Here is a 14,735-nt window from a genome sequence, read left to right on the forward strand (position 1 = left end):
TATTCAGACCGGATGAGATTAAAAAGGTGTCACGGTCATTTGGCGACCGTTTCGTACCGACAGTCTAGCGACCCACTTCTATACTTTAATAGAATGACCGAAATATCTTTTTCCAACTCTACCACTTCTCCACTGGCAAGCAGCCTAACTTACAGTATAGCGAAAATTCGCTAACCGTGCACGGATTGAGAAACAGGCAACGAGTTCTCATAATAGTCAGATCCACAGAACACACACGCACCACATTAGGTAGGACACGCGTCTGTCTGTCCACTACAATGTTTCTCTATGCATTGTGGGACGTGCACCTTCCAATGTGTAATAACATTATACAGTACAGTTTTTCGATATAGTGTGTAAATTTTCCAAACGGATTATTCACTGTGCACCGCGTTCCAAAACGAATAAAAAATAAAATGATGCACGATCAGATGTGCGAATCCATGCCTTCGCTGCCACCTACGTCGGAATTACACAAAGTGTATGGCAGCAGCACTCTCACCTGTTGAGCGACGCTTCCTGGCTACCTGCTGCTCACACAATCCTCAACACACGGATGACGCATAAGACCAAAATTTCCGAAAATAGCATTTTGAGTAGCCTTAGAGTACCGTATAATTCCGTAGACATAGTAGCTACAGGAAACACTCTCTTGACAGCACAGACGCCCTTAGGAAGAGCTCAGTAAGTTTCGTTGTTCATTATTTACAATTTCTGCAGAGAACGCGCTGGGATTCCAATGAAATTAACCTATACCGTATTTATATTCATCCTCACAGCAAAAAAACCAAAAAAAGAGAGAAACAAAGGGGATATACCTGCTTGTATAACCAAAGACGTGTACAGTGAGAGAACCAACTAATTAGCATTTTAAATGGCCTTTAGGCAGTTAACATTTCGTGTAAAAACAGTGGTTACAGGAAGGATTCTGCTGATTCTACAGAGTTTCTCTATACTTTATTTATTTATATTCTTAGCGAAATTAATATACACGGCACAAAGGTGAAGAAGAGAAACTAGGAGGATGTACCTCTTTATATAACGAATGGCTTCGGCGGTAAGAGAAGCAAGCAACAAGCGTTTTGAGTGTCCCTTAGGGATCGTATGTTTTGTATAAAGAAGTAGTTACAGGAAGCACTCTGTCTACAGGAAAGACTTCCTGAGGAAGAGCTGGATAAATTTCGCTATACGTTATTTGTCAGTTTCTGTAGCCAACGCTTGGGGGTGCCAACGAAATTAATCTACACCATATGCATAGTTATTTATACGGTAAAAAAGCGAACAAGAGAAGCTAAGAGCACGTACCTGCTTGTATAACCAAAGACTTCGGCAGTGAGAGAAGCAAGTATTTGAGTATCCTATAGGGATCGTATATTTCGTATAAAGACAGTAGATACAGGAAGCGCTCTGTTGACAGTACAGACTTCCTGATAAAGGGCTCGAAACATTTCACTATATTTCATTTTCCAGTTTCTGGGGCCAACAGTTAGGTATACCAATGAAATAAATCTATACCGCGTTTATACTTATCTATACGGCAGAAAAACCGAACAAGAGAAACTGAGAGATAAGTACCTGCTAATGAAATGGAGGGCTTCTCCAGTGAGAAGACTGACCAAATCTACGCATATGGGACTCAAACCAGTGGTGCAGATAAAACAGAGATATCACTCATGTGGCTGTGTACGACTTTTAGAAGAAGAAAATTGTAGCTACTGAAAATGGACAAAATGGTTGATATCTACGGTTTGAAATGAGAATTCGCGTCACGAGTGTAGATTGCTTCGACAGTCACAGCATAAAAACACACGAAGCTCCGCTGAACGACTAGGCGACGTCCAGAAGAAAAGTTGCCTTTATTTAACGTTAAAATAGTTTTTAATTCCGACAGCTACAGTTCAACTACGATTACAAAACAGCCAACATCGAGCGTCATTTGTGTGTTAAGGAAAGACTTGAAAATAAAAGTAATTACTGACAGTAGTGTTACGACGGAGAGTGCTACGAGATCGCACAAAGAAGCCTACACAAAATATGTTACAGACACGAACTACCATTTGACGCGTCGAGGTGGGATAGGTAAGGACAGAAGTAATTGCTATCCAGAGATGAGACATTAGCAGCAGCGGTTACCGTGAGCTGTCCTGGAGCGTATCCCGAGGTGTAGCACGTGCGCTGCGCGGCTGCCGACGAGTGTCGCGTCCGCCGAGCGCTAGGCTAGTATCCGCGCCACCAGCACCAGCACACCACTCGAGCAAGAGAGCGACTGCGCGCGCCGGTGCGCAGCGCGCCGCGCCCGCCGGCGCCCAGGAAACACATAAATCTACCTCAGGCGCGGCCAATCGCCGCGTCGCCCCACGCCGCCACAATCTACCGCATCCTGCGAATTCACACGCCAGCGCAAGGTGTTGACAAGCGACGCACAATTTATAGTTTCCCGTAGTGAGATCCCACGTCTGCATGACACCCCCCTACCCCCTCCTCCACCCTCTGCCCTTAGTCGTCGCCGTCCTACGGAATCCCGTTTCGATTTCCTCTTCCTGTTCCGGGAACGGAGACTCACGTATTTCCTGGTAGGGATTGAAAGACTGTGTCTCTGAGGAACACACTTTGACTTTCTTTTTATTTGGCACCATTTTTACATATGGGGGATCTACACTGGATTTACCACAATTTCTTTTCTGCCGTCGGATGACCTTCCTGTCAAAAAAAAAAAAAAGTGGAGGAACATCTAAAAATGAAGGCAAGAACGATAGAACGTTCCGTCACGATTAACTGGGACGGAGCACTCACCTTCTTATATAAAGGACAGGACAAACCAGGTACTCGATCTACTTAGCACTGGGGAACCAGGAAGAAGAATGAGACTGATGGTTAGACTGGATTTAACATTATTTATTACTGCAGTCTGGTGACATTACTGTCAAAGAAGTGTGGTGGGAGCCGCGCGGTCTCGGGTGCCTTGCCACGGTTCGCGCGGCTGCCCCGTCAGAGAGTCCAGTCCTCCCTGGGGCATGGGTGTGTGTGTGTTGTCCTTAGCTTAAGTTAAAGTTACATTAAATAGTGTGAAAGCCTAGGGACCGATGACCTCAGCAGTTTGGCTCCACAGGAACTTACCACCACCACTTAAGTGCGCAGGGAAATCTGTCTACGAAGGTAGGGAAGATATAATTTAACATAATGTCATGATTAGCTTATCCCTTGGATAAGGGCAGAAAAAACAATTAGCATCATCAAATGGTTCAAATGGCTCTGAGGACTATGGGACTCAACGTCTATGGTCATCAGTCCCCTAGAACTTAGAACTACTTAAACCTAACTAACCTAAGGACAGCACACAACACCCAGCCATCACGAGGCAGAGAAAATCCCTGACCCCGCCGGGAATCGAACCCGGGAACCCGGGCGTGGGAAGCGAGAACGCTACCGCACGACCACGAGATGCGGGCGATCAGCATCATCAAAGTGAAAAAGCAGACATTCGACATACTTGATACCGGGGAACCAAGCAAAAGGGGTCTACGTGTAATGCGGGACTATTTCATTTCTGTGGTCTTATGGTCTTCCTCTGAAAGAAGTGTGGAAGGAAATCTGTCTAAGAAGGAAGGAAAGATAGAATTTAACAATGTGTTACGTTTAGGTGAAACGGACCACGCGCTTTCTTGCATAAGGACAAAAAAAGTAATTGGTCAAATTGAAGCGGATTACCAGATATTCAGCTTCATTGACGAGGATAAGCAAGGGAAATGATGATCTGGCTAAATGTTGATCTGGCTGGCTACTCAGTGAATTTAGTTCCGCGCCTTCCGAATGTCAGTTCAGTGACTTAATGATCACACCATTTCTTTCGATCCAAGAAAAAGTGGAACGAGGAATCTCAGCTGATGGCTGTATAGCGAAAACTTTGGGATTTCTTTCGATTCTACATGGTGGGGGTGGGGTAGCCGGGAAGGGGGTTAAACAAGTGAAGGATACACTGGATTTAGCACTATTTCATTCCTGCTGTCGGAAGACCGCCCTAAAGAAAAAGATAGGAATTTCATGTTCCGTCACGATTAGGTGAAACGGACCGTTCGCATCCTTGTATAGGGATGGGAAATAGTAACAGGGCTGATCACTGCGGCCAACAAGACATACGGTGAAAAAAAAAGCATGATTCAAACTGGCCAGACAGTGTATTAATTTCTGTGCCTATCAAATGTCAGTTCAGCAACATGCGTTCCACCATCACTTTCGGTTACGCGAAATAATGAAATATAGTTCGACTGTGCATACCGCAAGTTTTTGAAGGACTGCTATCGATATAGACGAAGAGGCAGAAAGGAGAGAAAGACTGAGATTGACGTCACCACTTCGCCGGCGTCCTTAGAGGCGCAGCGCTGGTTCATTTCGGAGAGGAAAGGAGAAGGAAGTGGCGAATGACCAAGACCAAAATAGGAATCGGACGTGACCTTCTTGGTCGAAGTGATTTAAAACCCAAATCAGGAGGCGGACTCAGTATTTTAATTCGGCCCCTCCAGAACACGAGTTCAGGGTTCTTCGTAAGTTTTACAAACAGTCGACAAAAAGCAACAAATAAATACATGAGGTATTGGATCTGTGAAGACTAGTGGCACGATTATTTACGACAGGGATGGATCACGAGATACATTGGTACTACTTACAGTGAACGATGCCTCTAAATGAATACAGGATGGACTGCTGATTATTACTATCTCTTTGTCTTTTCTCTGTTATAACGTGTAAGTAATAGCTGTGACTTGAATTGTAAAATGTAACATTCCTTGGTTACTGTAATTTTGCGCAAACGTCATTTTCTAAAACTAACTGTGACAAATGTATCTTCCTAATCTCTGTGGTGGTAACAGCAGGATTTCTTCATATTTCTGAGAGAAATGACATAAATGAATTTAATTTTATCTCAAAGGTACGCAAAAGATAAATGAATACATCAGACGAGCTATAGAAGCTGTCTAATCTCTTTCACTTTTTTCTTACTTATGAAATATTATAGAGGTTTGACTAAGGTTCTTCAGCAATTACCTGCTATGGAGTCATATTTCCTCGGTTACCAGTTTTCAGGTAAAAATTTGCATACACTAACAGATACTAAATGTAAATGCTATTTTCGCAAAGCGAATTTTAGTGCTTTCAGCCAGAATTAAAAAACTACTTGAAATTAAAAATCACTGTGTTGTGGTTCTGAAGGTGATGGTGATGGAGGCTTTTCTGCTTTGTTATACCTATCGAAGCACTTATTGTCGCTTCTTTATTAATTTCTTTCATAAGAAGTACACTAACTGCGAATCTGGGACACTTACCACTGGTAGAATTGCAATTTGTCAATGTTGTGTACAGAAATAAAAATCATTGCGAAAGTATTTCAAATACTTGTTTGAAATTCAGTGATAATCAAATAATTGAGATACCTGTGGGAATGAAGTTGTTGAAATGTAAAAGGCAATGCACGCCAGTAGAAGATACAGCTGAATTGCTGATAATCGGTTTTAGCTTCGAATATGGCATTTTACACGCATTTATTCCAGTTTCTGGAGAACTGGCTAGATCCACATACACTAATAAACTGTTTATGATGCCAACGGTACACAAATGATGAGTATCTCGTGTTGTAGAAATACCGTATACAATTAAAGTTCAGAACAGCTCAAATCACAGCAATGAATAAATAATCTGTCTAAATATCCCTATATCGTTAGGAATAAATAAAAGTCGCAGAAACAGTTACTTTGACAACGTGGAATTTATTATAAGACGTCCTGCAGACGATATAAGATAAAATCGACCATCATTTTGCAGAAATGCTGGGATTGTTACTTACAGGAGAAATTCTCAGGAAACTAGAGATATGTTCATTGTGTTACGTGAGCAGTGATATATTTAAGATAATTTTCTTATATGGTCTAGAATAACAGAAATTAAGCCGTATACGCCGAACGCAGAAGCTGCTGTCGTGATGGGAGACTGTGCAAACGCTGGGTGGTCGCTCGGTTCACAGCATGCGCCTGCCCGTAGGCAACCCATTAACACTTGTTGCCAGCAGGGAGCTCCCCCGCCCTACCAACACCCCAGCAGTCCCCTACTCCCGGTTGCCACTTGCAGCCGCAAATTTTACTGCAAGCTCAACAGCCGCGTCACACTGCCCGTGACCCGCTGCGAGTAAAGAAGAGCTAGAGCTCTGTCATAAGCATTTGGATTAAACCCTTCATTCTAATACGATCAATGGCAAAACTTTTCATCGAAGAATTAAATAGCATGATATCTCAGAAAGTTGCAATGCCTGTTACTCTATTCTGTAGCACAAATGAGTGGTAACGTCCTATAGGATTCTAGGAATTGAGATTACTGTTTAAAGTCGAAGTACGACCACACAATAAACGACTTATTCATATAAGTACTAAAAAAAGTTTTGTTAGAATTAAGGAACATATTAATATGCTTCCAAGTCCTTCACTAGATATATCTGCAGTAATATAAATAAATATTACGTATTGGATTAAATATTCGTCTAAATCGTTGCCTCTTAGTTCGAATAAAGAGATTATTATTGTCCTGACATATTACTGACTTTGCTCACGAAGGAGACAGACTGTTCTACTCACTACAAAGAAAGCCAGTCATGCTGCCCTCGCCTCGTTATTTGGTTCAAAAACTCACAAATGTCACCGTTATTTGCATAATACCAACATGTGTAACACAGAAAATTGATTTTCACAACTAATTGAAACATAAAGTTCACTTCAACCAATTACTTTTTTTTTTCATTGATCTCTCAGTTACCGATGTCAGAAAAGCTCTCATTTGCTAAAAATCAGGAGTTAGAATTTTGAAATTATAAAAATTGTTGCACTAGTGTTAATGCATAAACTACTAACATCTGTAGCAGTTACTGCGTTAATCCTTGACGCTTCTGATTTCATGTGTATAACATGGGTTATAAATCGTGTGAAAGTGTTAGGTGTACAGTGTTAGAATTAATCAGGCAAAATGAACTAGTGCTACGCGCTAAACTTCATTACAAAGTATTAGAATTCTTAAAAGCTTGACGTGAACCTGTGATGTTGAATTACTGTCCCCAACACAAAGTTTTGGCATTTCTTGCCAGCGATTATGTTGCAGAAGTTGCACTTCATCGCGAGATCATTTAAGCATAAACTGAGAGAAATCTTGCAGCACACTGGATTTAGTGGATTTCGGTAGCTGTTTTATAGAGAGAGTGTTTCGTAATACGAGTATATTCGGTACAGGCAAACAGAACAATTTTACACGCAGGTTAGGATAATGTTCCTCAAGACGTATTCAATATAGAGAACGTTTCATTATTGGTGGTAAGAGCATTAACGGGATAATATGCCCCATATATATAATCATCATCCCTGAAAATATCTTGTAGCCTGTATTCAATAGAAGCCATGCCTCTATAATTTTCACAAGATATATAATGAAGGAGAAAACTTATGTTGTGAAAATATCTTGTAGGCTGTAGTCAATAGAAGTCATGCCTCTATAATTTTCACAATATATTTAATATAGGAGAAAACTTACGTTGTGAAAATTATAGAGGCATGACTTCTATTGAATTCAACCTACAAGATATTTTCAGGGGTGCTGAATAAAAGGATAAAAAAGTACGTTGAAAAATATCCTTGGAGGAAACCAATATGGTTTCCGGCCAAACAGAAGCACTTCTGACCAACTTTTTTACTATTAGAAAAAAAGTGAAAAATTTGTTAAATTGACAGAGATCTCCACTTCCTGTCAATTGATTTGAAACAGGTTTTTATAATGTTAACAGGCCAGCATTATACAAAGTGCTAAAAGAATTGAACTCCTGTGACAAGCTAAGAAGGTTAGTTAGGTTAACAGTGAAGGACACAAAGTAAAAGTAAAAGCGAATAACAAATAACCAAGAACTTTAATTTAACAGATGCAGTGAAACAGGGTGATGGTCTCTCGTTAGTCCTGTTAACTTAACACTGCTTAGTCTGATACAAAAAATAGGCAAGAGAGGAACAAGAATGGTGAAATCCGTTAGATAAGTGCATATGCAGGTGATGTTGCAATCGTGTAAAGATATGTAAACACTCTTAAAGAAATGTACTAAATATTGGAAACAGAAGGAACAAAAACGAAAACAAGGCAAAATACAAAGCAATGTCGAATTGTGAGGATAGAAAAACAGCACATAACCTGAAGGCCTCCAATAAATATTTTAAAGCTATCATGTCCTTCATCTGTCTAGGTGTCCTCTTAACCAACGATAATATGTCAGACAATGTATCAGAGAAAGGATACAAGCGGGAAACAGAACCAGTTACTTGAACTTACAGGTATTAAGAAGTCTTCAGTCACAAATACAATAAATTAAGGTTATAATATTCCCTTGTACGACCAGTTGTTACAAATGGGTCAGAAATGTGGACGATGACAGAAACTAGCATAAACGACCTAAGGAAATTTGGGAAAAGATTCTGCAAAAAAAAAAAAAAATGAACGTGTGAGAGATACAGAGGATAGGAGACTATGGTACAACCTTGAAATACAAGGGCTTATACAAGAGAAAGTTATAGTGAAATTCATAAGATCTCAAATAATTCGCTGATTAGAACATATGAAGTGGGGGATAGACGACATGATTCTCAAACGAATAATGAAACGCAGATTGTATCCCATCAGAAGGAAGGGCTGACCAAAAGTTAGATGGCTGGACAATGTGTTGGCTGACCTTACCAAAATGGACATCCGACGAAGGAAGAGAAAAGCAGAGAACAGAGATGTATAGAGGCTTGTTGATAAAGAGGTGAAGGCCCGTCATGGGCTGTAGTGCCGAAGAAGAAGCAGAAAAAGAAGAAGAACAAGATGATGATGTTGATGATGATGAGCATTAATGTGATTCTACTTTTTCTTCACCTCTCTAGTTAACCACATCAGGTTCAAGGGCCCCGTCTTTAAAGACATCGCCATAGAAGAGCGTTAAACCTAACCTCCATTTCTTATTTGAAGTTTAGTTACCTTAGATGCCTAAGAAACGTTCATAAAGTTCTGAAAGAATGTGCTTAAACAGTTCGATTGATGGAATTTTTACATATTTTTAATTAAGAACGTTAAAATGGGCGATTTACTGAAGTGGAGAGTAATTTGTTAGGAGGATTACCAAGGGAGATACCGAGAAAGGTAATTTTCTTTAAAAGAACAAGATAATATGGTAAGGCTGCAAGGAAAATCGTAAAACAGGAACAGATAACAGCTGTGCTTAACGGGAGCTTCTCGAATGTGAGTGCGAAAAGATTTTTGAAAAGTTAAACACAGGAAAGTGAACATCTGGAATAGTTAATGATTAATGAAAACCACCCCAGCTGTAAGATTAAACATTTATTGTGTTACGACCGGTTTCGTTTCTTTGAACATCTTTGGTCTCGTCATTTCATTTCTTTGAAGATCTTTAGGTTGCCTTAAACTACATCCTCACCGAGTTATGGTGAATTCATGACATAAACGGTCATTTAAGTCATGACTACGGTACAATTCTGTGAACATTTACTGTAAGGCAATTTGACGATGTTCAAAGGCACGAAATAGGCAGTAGCACAATACATTTGTAATCATACAGCTGAGGTGGTTTCCATTAATCGTTAACATTAATGTCAACTGTGGGCCTAACATGATCAAGATTACATGTGGAATAGGTTGGTCTGTGGTTCGCATTGCCGAAAATGAAATAAAGTAAACGACAGTACTGAAGGAAATAATATGGTCGGAATATAATCCCTTTCAGGTTCACCACGTAACCTTGTAAGAAGAAACTATTGATGATTATTCCGCATAGAGACAGGCTTTAAACGTGGAGGTCCTTTACTGGTTCCTGCAGGGAAGTAAGCTACGAGCGTAGCTGCTTTCATCCTCTCATTTCCTTTATTACCGTATAAGTAAGATCACAAATACGAGAATATGTTTACATTTACTCGTTACATATTTAGAACATCTAACTGCACATCTAAAGCTTAAATTTGTTGGTTGGATGAAAGAACTGCACTATTTCCAGAGTTTCTTGATTACTGCGAGTTCTGCTTTAACCTCTTTAACAACTTCCAAGCTTACCTGTAAATGAGAATACGATGCTGGATATCTCTAAAGTCTTACTGATTGAATCTCATTCTCATTTTGAATTTCAATCTCATTCTAACTGACGACACCTTGTGAAAGTCTCGCAATTCTTCCACAATGTTGTTCCTTATTTCGATTCACTAGAGGTGACATAATTCTTAAACGCTAGAATAGCATTACTACAGCAACGCTGTGGGTTCGTGCTATTATTTTTGATTGAAGGAAAAAACACTACAGTTGCTTATGATACTATTTCAGATAACACTGTAGTTTCTATGCGCTGGCAACAGTTCGTAATCGATCCGTTTCTGTATCAGCATTCTTACACTCCTCTCCACAAAGAAAGCACACTGCGCCATCATTCGAAGTAAACTTAGTGTATTTACTGAACTAAACCCCATCTTACATCTTTGGGATTAATTATAGACTCGATTGCGTGCCAGATCATTTCGCCCAGAAACCCAGAAATAACTATTCACACTGCGTCAGTAGTACCGGAAACAAATTCAGTCTTCCGTGTATGGCAATTTATTTGGAAGCGATTTCTGAAGATAAAATACTGCAATAGTAGCAAAAGGGATAATTCACTGTATGAGTTCCATGATTACGGTCTTCGAAACGACCAGGAAAGTGTTTATAGAGAATTTTGGGTCCGTACTCGTACTGTACAAGACAAACAGCTTCGTACGAAATGCTGTCCTAATGCTGTGGTGGAGTAGGAGACATTATTAACAATCTCTGGGAATATAATACAAGCGTAGGCTTTGCGTCACTCACCAGTGGTTGTTCTACGACAGTAAAAAGCGGCATATGTTCAATAGTCGTTGTGCAGGTTTCGTAGGGCTATAGAATTTCTTCACATTGTATTGAACAGTTTTGTAATACGGTTATTAAGAGCTTCACATTGTTCTTTCATGTGTGGAATTTATGGTACCCGAAAGTTCACTGGATACGTCCCTGTTGAAAATATGTACATTGTGCTGGACGAGAATGAATTCTAGTAGGTATCTAAAGGAACACGGCATTCGCTGCTGTCTGCAAGAGGTGAATTTCGTAATCAGTTCTAGCCAGGTACAATTTCGAATTGTTACGTTTGGAGCTTAGCTTAATGTTCATTATTGTACTGCCCTAATAATGATGTTGTTTGTAAATATTTCAAAATGTGAACTATACAGCAAGTGCTTATCTATGTTACTTGTGAATAAAATATTATCTGGATAAATACGGCTTTCCAAACTGTAATCGCGTAGATTATTATAACTAGTGACTAACACAGGTCGTTTTCCACAGCATTAAATTGTACATATACATTATACGAAGCTTAATTGATCTATTAGTATTTCAACAAAGTCTTACAAAAGTTGCAACTTTAAATACTTGGAAACTTAAAAGTAAATAACAAATGGATATTCTTCAAATTAACAATTTGTGTACCAAGTAGACAGGTAAACAGGAAGGCAGGAGAGAGTATATTTACAGAATGCCGCACCGAGGCTGTCCAGGAGGGAGTACCTTCCGTTCGAGTAAAATGAGCATTAATATAGAAACAAAGGTGCACCAACTTATCTGAATTACATATTTTACAGCTTAACTTTTTTCGATACACATTCGGAATTTTTTATTTCAAGGAGTGCAGCGCATGGAATCAGCAATGAATAGTCAATAATATGGCCGTCTGCATTAAATAAGACTTTCACAGTAGTCGATTGGTATATAAATGATGTGTTGCCCTTCTCAAGAAATTTCGGCTTCCAGAAAAGGTGAGGAACGTATGAATCAAGTACTACAAATGAACGAAATTCTAGAACATATGTACGCATCTGCACAGTTTGGCCTTGTTAGGAACTTACGTTATGATAAATACAGTAGGGAAGGTACTGCTACAGAAAAATCCACATGGGAGAAATAACTGATCATTCGTATTGTTCTGCTGCAATGTATTTTATTTCTTCAAGTGGCCTTTTACTTATCTTCAGTGGAATCTCGAATGATAAAATTTTCTTTCCATATGCGAAATTTGTAGATTATAAAAAAGTTGACTCCTTGTTTTTTACGTAAATAAGTGATTACTTACAGTTATTCGCGTGTTTGGTTGGCACCCGCTTTATAATCTATAAATATCGCATATCAAAACAAAACTGTATCATTCTAGATTCCACTGAAGGTGCCTTAAAGTAAAAGACGAAACGCGTCTGGAAGAAATAAAACACACTGCAGCAAGAAAAGGAGGTTTTTATTTACAAAATGAATATTTCTGTGCTTGCTGCGGGTGATGGCCACGCAAACAAACTCGTTATAACTGATATCATATACAGGAGACACGAAAGATAATTAATGTATGGTTTATGCTCTTTTAATACTGCAAATGGAGAGGTTCGACTACTATTAATTTCGTGAAGCGTCATTCAGTTTCCAGAAATCATTGAAATTTTTGTCGCTGCAAAAGCAGCACAAACACTGTATGATTATGCAGCTGCAAACAGTTGTACAGTCTATTTATTGAGTGGAAACTATGGATTTACTGTTTTTTTTGAGTAGACATCTTTTAATAGGGTTGACGGAAACTATTTTCGCGAAAGAGCTCTTTCAAACATTGATGGTACCCGTGCAATGCATAATCGCAATGTAGTCCAAGTATATATTGTTGTTGCTTCCAATAGAAAAATAACGTGAAGTTGCCTTTGTTAGTGTATATTTCAGGTTTCATAATTTTGTTATAAGATTTTCGCTTCTGAGAAACTTAACAAACGTCCTTAACTTCGAGAAATTTTCAGGTACATGACTTGCAATATGCACGGAAAGATATTCAATGACTAGAATAAATATAATGTGAACGCAGCGCATGGTAACTGACATCTGTTTAGCAGCCTCTGGTACTAAATTTTCAGAGTCTTCGAATCCTTGTCATTTCACGCGTGGGAATGTTCTGGAAAGTATTGATATAGAACTTCTAGCAGCTGTTCTCGTTGCGAAAGGGAAATACGTTCTTCCATGACAAAAAGCAAAAATATGATGCTGCGTATCTTGAGGACTTGTATCCTATGTCTATAATATTCATTAGAGAAATTCACTGAACTTTGTAGAGCGTCGTAGGGAAACTGTAACCGACAACAGAGATTGCGGTAGAAAGGGCCTTCTCTGATAAGGGAAGCATGCACTCAAAGGGTCATTGGTTTTGCTTACCTTTCACATAATTGTAGCACGTACGTAGGTGTAACAGATGCTGATTTAGAGCGATGTGCTCTTCAAGCCTATTCGAGAAATCGCAGTTCAAATTCCTACGAGCCTGTCTAAAACCTTACGAGAGTACATTTTGTCGAGCAGCGGAGTAAGCGGAAGCGGCTAATGCGACAGACTAGAACTCTGCTCGTGGTGCATTCGAGTCGCATAACTTTTTTTCTCTGATCTTTCACTAAACGCTTGTATGGCAAAAACTAATAATTTGTCTTCGGAAAGGAACAACAATAATAATAATCATAATGATCATTCTGGTATATTCATGACGAGGTGTAATAAGGAACCGTGATGAAATGAATATTTATTTATCGAAAAATTTATGCGCGTATAGCAAATGTAAGGTACGTTATTCAATGCAGGTATAGTTCAGTATGATGTCATTGCTATACGCGCATGAATTTATGGACAAATAAAAGTTCATGTGATCGTGATTCCTTATCACATTTTGATTATACCTCGCCATGAATGTACCGTAATGTTTGTCAATATCACTGTTCCTTTCTGAAGAAAGATGATTAGGTGCAATGATACAAATATGTCTGGCTATGATTAGCAAAAGAAAGTCGCATAGAAGTATGTATTGCGGTCGTGCGAAAGACAAGCAAAATCGGTAAGCTGTTGGGTGCATGCTTCCCTTGTGAATTAATGGCAGTGTAACTGGCGTGACGTGACAAGTGATATGGTGTCATAGCTGATGCTGTTACGGAAGGAGTGCAGGCTAAGTACTCACGGTGAAGTAGCGCTCCTCTGGTGGCAGACAGGCGAAGGACGGGCGAGCAGTGTTGGTAGTCGTAAGAAAGCGCGAATTCGCGCCTGCGGCAGCAGCCGGCGTTCAAGTCTGCGCGGCGCCTAACACGCGCATGCGCAAAACCTCGTCTTGGCACACGCGCGCCCCGCGAGCCTTCCTCTCCGCGCATGTAGGACGCGTTTTCATTACCGTGACGTCACTTCGACACCAAAAACCTAGAACTTGTTAATTTCTACAAACATTTTGCATCCAGAGCGATCCAGTTACGGCACACTCACACTGTCTAACACGATCCGTGAAAGACAAGCGCGTTCTTTACTGAATGAGCAACAGGCGGCGTGTTAACAACTCTCTTAACGCCGTATTACCGCTCAAGATGCAGTAACAGTAGCTTCCATAGAGTTAAAGACGTGACTTATAAGCTGTTTAAGACTTCGCGCTGGCCTTTGATTGTGACTAACTATTGTAAGACCTCTACTTTACGACTACGAATATCATTTTGCAGTGGGAAAGTATCCGATACGCCCACGACTCGTCCTTTAGCAGCTACTCTTATTGTCTGCTTTAGGTGAGGACTAGGTTAGTTCATAAAACTAAGGTCTCTTCATAGTTAAGGAATCAAAGGACG

The 14,735-nt window shown here is 39.8% G+C and overlaps 1 protein-coding gene across 2 annotated transcripts in view; it reads right to left on the reverse strand.

Moving 5' to 3' along the window:
- LOC126184570 (sodium- and chloride-dependent GABA transporter 1) overlaps positions 1–14,182 on the reverse strand; it is a 382,301-nt gene extending 368,119 nt beyond the window's left edge. Inside the window, exon 1 of one of the 2 annotated variants that reach the window (XM_049926999.1) lies at positions 14,090–14,182. The gene's annotated coding sequence lies outside the window, so the exon portion shown is untranslated. Of the gene's footprint in view, positions 1–2,133; positions 2,262–14,089 lie in introns of those variants that run through there. The other variant, XM_049926998.1, reaches the window with a different exon arrangement.
- Between the last annotated feature and the right edge of the window lie 553 nt (positions 14,183–14,735).

The sequence above is a fragment of the Schistocerca cancellata genome, chromosome 4 (assembly GCF_023864275.1).
Source record: "Schistocerca cancellata isolate TAMUIC-IGC-003103 chromosome 4, iqSchCanc2.1, whole genome shotgun sequence".
Taxonomy (NCBI): Eukaryota; Metazoa; Arthropoda; class Insecta; order Orthoptera; family Acrididae; genus Schistocerca; species Schistocerca cancellata.